Genomic DNA, 6,000 nt, shown 5'->3' on the forward strand with positions numbered 1-6,000 from the left:
AAATGATTACTATTTTTTTGTTTGTGATCACAAGGCATGCTTAGTTTCTTAATTCATATAGCCTTCTCAATTCTACACTTTCTACAACACCTGCAATCATGAGTTCCTGTATCCAAAGGAGCTTGCAGTGTAATGTCTCTGCTACAGTCTTATGGACTTATACATCGGAGAATCATGGGCATTATCTAGTTACACTCCTAAAAAATTTTTGTCCAAGGATTAATATACACTTTGCAGATGGTGGTTGAATTTAGACCCAAAGCTCAAACTGTATTTAATTATTTTTCTGAGCAAAGGAGACAGTACATAAAAAAATAAAATGTTTTTTTAATTTGTTAGCCAATACAAATCTGAGCAGGAAATGTATTTAAACATTGTACCAAGTATCTTATATGTTTTTAAAAAACAGTTCATTTATTGAGGCTAATTAACCAGCACTTACTGGGGTCTTGGGTGTAAATTCATCCACCACTATCCCTGAAACACCAAACTGCACCCTATGGAAATGTAAGCTCTTAGCTGATGTGACTTCATATTCATCATTGTTCTTTGCCATTACAACCCTGTGATTGATCATTGGATTATAACAGGCTGGAACATCCCAATGGCAAAAAGGAAGGACAGTAACTGCAAAACCTGTATCAATAATCCCAGAGCAGGATCAAGTAATGGTCCACAATAAGGTTTGTTAAAATCCATGAAATGTTTATAATTGACCTGGAAAGGACTTGTATTTCACAAGAAGAGTGGAGTTACACTTTAAAAGGAACTGGGAAGACAAGAAGTGAGTAGATCTAGATTAAGTGCAAGAGAACAAAACTATTTTTGCAGCAAGACCAATTAAATGTGGTTTGCATAACTGCAGTTTAGTTCTTCTTCATGAACTCAGATGCTTTTTATGAGCAAATTAGAATGGAGGCCATTTACTCATCGTAAGATGGCCTGCATTAACATATACTAAAAAAAGTGATTCGGCTTGTTGAACAGGATGAATACAGAAACGTGCACCAGTTGCACCTTGGACATTGGTGTAGTGGCAGCGGGTGCAGAAGTCCATGTTGGTGCAGTAATGGCAAGTGCAGGAGTGCTCATCTGTGTGGTGGTGGTGAGTGCACACAGGGCCGTGGATAAGGGGGTACCACTGGTCCACCTGTACGGGGCCCAGGCCAGCATGGGGGGCCCAAGCAGCTGGGTGAATTGGATGTGTACAGGAAGGGTGATCAGCATGGGGGAGGGCAATTACTGGAACCGATCCCCTTTATGGCTTTCTCTGTAGCAGCTGAAAGTTGGCTTCTTCTCCTCTCCCTCCCTCTGGCTTTCAACTGCTGCAGGGAGAGCTTTACAGGGGATCAGTACCAGTAATTGCCCCCCCCCCCCCGGTGCACCCATCACCCTACCTGTGCACCATACATTTCCCCTAGCTGCTCAGGCCCCCCTGTGTGCCCCCACCCCTGCAGTGCTGTCGGCTTCCCTCCTATCCTTCCTACCATCAGCTGCAAGCACACAGTAGGATCCTTCAAGATGGAGAGTGGGGGAAGGGTTTGGTAAATTTATTACATTTACCAGCCCCTTCCTTTCCTGAATGAGCACAATGAGTGATCAATACCGATCACCCACCGTGCTCATTAAAACGGAAGCATAGTAAACTTTTGTTTTGGGGTGGGGGGCTATCAGATTGGCTGTATGGGGCCCCGTGGTTTCTAACAGCAGCCCTGAGTACACAAGTACACGGTGCAAGTGCAGATGTGTGCAAGGAGTGCAGAAGGTGTGATATGGCCAATAATGTTAACTGCAGAATTGCACACTTGTGAGTGTAGAAGGGCGTTTATCTTGATCTTTGTCCCCAGTATATCCATGCTTACACAGCATGTTGTGCATTAACTTCACAAGTACCACAGCTCTCCCTTGACCCCCTCACAGTAGATGGTCCTGTTTTTTGGAGGAAACTGCAGCTGGCCCTTGTAGTAGTGGCCAGGACTCAGAACAGGCAAGCAGACTAAGTCTAGGAGGAATCCCAGTGCCACCAATCAGCTTTCTAAGAAATTTGCAGGCTGCCATCAACTGTGTCTATTCTATTATGCTTTGTATCAAAGTACTTTCTGCCTATGCATGGCTGCAGTGCCATGTTTTTGGTGAATGGGGGAGGCACTTGCTGCAATTTGTTAGTGCGCCTCCTTCTACAAGTAATGTAATGCCCATGTTGAAAGTTGTATGGATGAACATGCTCTTGTGACAGCACTGTGCTATGTGTAGGGACCCTGCCATAAGGAGGGGAATCCCTAGCTAGGCTGTAGTCAGCCTGAGTTTAAATTGTTCTGCTTCCATTAGGTTTTTCTTAGGTTCAGTTTATATTCTTCTGTCTGCTAAATGGCCCTTGCAAAAGAACAAGATGATACAACCACTAAGAGGATTTATTGCCAGTGGTGTATGCTGGGGGAGGATAGAAATATTTGACCTTTCAGAAAGGTATTTGCCTCATAAGCTATTGCCAGGAGAGGAAGTTATGTTGAAGGGTGGTGCCTCCCAGGTCTGCTGCTTGGGGAGCCACTGAAAAATAAAAAGAATGAGAGGACCACACAAATATCAACAGTCCATCATAAAGTTTATTCCTCAAAAACACTAACATGTTTTGGGGAGCTCAAAAACTCCCCTTTTATAAAGGTTTGTAAACCGATAGTGGAGCAATGGGAAGCTGTCAAGGACTGAAGTAGTGGAGAGAGGAAGGTATATACAACACAGTGCACTTTATATTGACAGCCTTTGCCTGCTGACTGGGTAGGACTGGAACCAAACATAGGCCTTGGTGTGAGGCCTGAAAATGTTGATCTTCTTTCTAGAGCAACTGGAGAAGAGGTGTCCTGCTAAATAGTGTTCTGGAGAGCTGGGTACAAGCTGTTGCTGGTGGACATTACAAAGTTCTGTCTACTTCCTGTGGAAGGTATTGTGCTATTTGAAACTGCTAAAAAAAAGTCTAAAGTGTACAGTAAGGGGTAAGAGGGCACTACACATGGAAATTTCAATGGCGCATACAAGCTTTTGACTTTTCACACTCATGAGTCAAAAGACCCTCTGCTCTCTATGCCAGCCTTTTTCAACCAGAGTGGGGTGCCTTGAGGTTTCTTCAGGGGTTCCTTGGAAAAATGCTTAAAAATTGCCCAAAAATTGTGTACAAGACAGAGGTGGCTCAAGCCTGCCTTTTAGCTACACAAAGCCATGGGCTTTCATTGTGCACCATTTTGACCTCTCAGCCACCAGCATCCCAACAACCAATGACATCATCAGTTGATAAGGAGGATGTTGGTCATCTGTACAGCATCCTTGTTTGACCCTCCCCTGCCCTTCTCCGTCAGTGCTGAAGTCACGTTAGTTGAGTGATGGAGAAAAACGTACGAAGTAGAGAAACACTGGAATACTAGTCAGTACCATTGTATGTTTGATTTGGAAGACTAAATCACCTCGAACATTGGGTATCCTACATGTGTGGATGTTGACGCATTATGTAAAACTCTTAGAATAGTTTCTTTACATTTTAGAATGAAGTGCTTCGCGACTGTCTATAATTCTAGAGGGTGCCTTGAGATTGTCCATAATTTTAAACTTGACTGAAAAAAGTTTGAGAAACACAGCTCTATGCCATTGCTCAGAAGTTAGGAGGGACAACACAGACCCTCTTTTGCAGTGAAATCCCAAGCAGATTTGACAGCTGTGCCCTATTTTCTTCTGCTGGACTATAAAACAGTTCCTGCTCTCCTCAACTTTAAAAATATGGTTCACAAAGTCAACCATACAAAATCGTTAGCACTTAAACTGTTAGTACCTTGCAACAGGTCTTTTCCTTTAAATGGCAACATGATTCTTTGCCCTACTTGGGTATTCAGCTGACCCCCTCTCTAGAGACACTGTACCGGAAAAATGATCTCCCCGTTGTATAAGAGATGGACCTGGATAGCTGGGCTTCTAGTCCTCCCTCTTGGTTTGGGAGAATACACTCTATTAGAATGAACATTCTACCCAAGGCGTTCTCAGACTTTTTAAACAGGGGGCCAGTTCACTGTCCCTCAGACCGTTGGAGGGCCTGACTATAGTTTAAAAAAAAAAACCCATGAACAAATGCGGACACAGTACAGGAGATGACCAGAGACTGCAGACACAGTACAGGAGATGACCAGAGACTGCGAACATACAACGGCGGCGAGAATACTGGGCCGGCCGCTCGATAAGACGCACAGACATTTCCCCCCAAGTGTGTCTTATGGAGCGAAATAGTGCCCCATCATTGGTGTCGGTGGGAGGAATAGTGCCCCATCATTGGTGTCAGTGGGAAGAATCGTGCCCCATAATTGGTGTCAGTGGGAAGAAACGTGCCCATCATTGGTGTCAGTGGGAGGAATAGTGCCCCATCATTGGTGTCAGTGGGAAGATTTGTGCCCCATCATTGGTGTCAGTGGGAGGAATAGTGCCCCATCATTGGTGTCAGTGGGAGGAATAGTGCCCCATCATTAGTGTCAGTGGGGGGAGGAATAGTGCCCCATCGTTGGTGTCAGTGGGGGGAGGAATAATGCCCTATCGTTGGTGTCAGTGTGGGGGGGAATAGTGCCCCATCATTGTTGTCAGTGGGGGATGTTCGCGGGGCCGCTCTGCTCCGCCTCCTTGCAGGTGATTGGCCGCCTGTGTGCCTTTCCTGAGCTACAGTTCTGGCGCCCAATCACCGGTGAGGAGGCAGAGCCAAGCGGCAGCGCGAACATCGAGTGAGGGAGTGGCCGAATGTAGTGAATGAAGGAGCAGCGCTTACTGGACTGGATCGTCGTGGGACTGGGACACGGAGCCAGGTAAGATACAGCAGCCCCATGCCCGCCCCTGTACTTAGTGTCCCTTCCTCGCGGCAAATACGCCCCTGCCGGCGGCCGGATAAATGTCCTCAGCAGGCCGCATGTGGCCCGCGGGCCGTAGTTTGAGGACCCCTGGTTTAGAGCCTTACCAATAGCAATAAATCGGTCTGATTTAGCCCTTTTTCAAAGGAAATGTAAAGTTTGTGTGGGGAGATAAAAAGCGTAGAGTAAATAGACGCACACTATATACTCCCAAAACTAAAGGCGGTTTGGGATTACCAGATCTGGTAAAATATTTTTATGCTGCCCAACTGGCACAACTGATTCATTTCCACTCACGGTGACCCCTCCCCCAATGGATGGGGTTGGAGTGCTCTTCCCTTCCGACGAAACAAATCAGCCATTTGATGTGGTTGAGGGAACGGGATAGACCGACCATATTCTGTCCAACGTTATCATTTTTCCTTAGCCTGGGTAAGACTGGCAGCCCAACACAATTTTAGATCCCCACACACACCCCTTGCACCAATACTAGGTAACCCCACTTTCCCGAGTCATCTTCCAGGACAGCTTCACAATGAGAGATAGGCTCCTCTAAGGAAACACCCGATCCACTTTCTTTCCTATAAGTAGCCTCTCTCCATAGGGGACCCTCAGTATTAGTGTTTCATCCGGACCAGAAACTATTCCTGGTTTTTTTGTTTTGTTTTTTTACTACTGGCCGTCTGGTGGGGTACAGAGGCCTCCTGGCTGGGGCCACCCCTTCCTCCTCTTCTCAGCAAGACAGAGGCCTTTCGGGGTGGCCTCAGCCAGGGTTCCATTTTTTTCTGGGGATTAGGGGAGACAGTACCCCTCTTCATGGTTCTGCGGGGCTCTCCAGGGGGGATAGAGCCCGCGCCACCGACCTGTTCAGAAGGAACCGTTACCCTGTGGGGAAAAGCCTACCTTCCTCCGCTGCATGCTGACATCTCCATAGGGGTGAGGCGAGGAGGTGAGGGCTAGTGACATCACGCCTGGGATCGTTATTTCCAGGCGACAGAACCTGCGAGCATCACTTCCGGTGCTCGAGGAACAGAAAGCAAACCACCGCCATTTTGGATATGGGCAGTGGGCTGCAAGTTTGCCCCACGCCACGGCCGCTTCGTCCACTAACGGCCGTGAGGGGAGGTCG

The sequence above is a fragment of the Staurois parvus genome, unplaced genomic scaffold (genome assembly GCF_062004578.1).
Source record: "Staurois parvus isolate SC_StPar_1 unplaced genomic scaffold, SC_StPar_1.0 ptg000780l, whole genome shotgun sequence".
NCBI lineage: Eukaryota > Metazoa > Chordata > Amphibia > Anura > Ranidae > Staurois > Staurois parvus.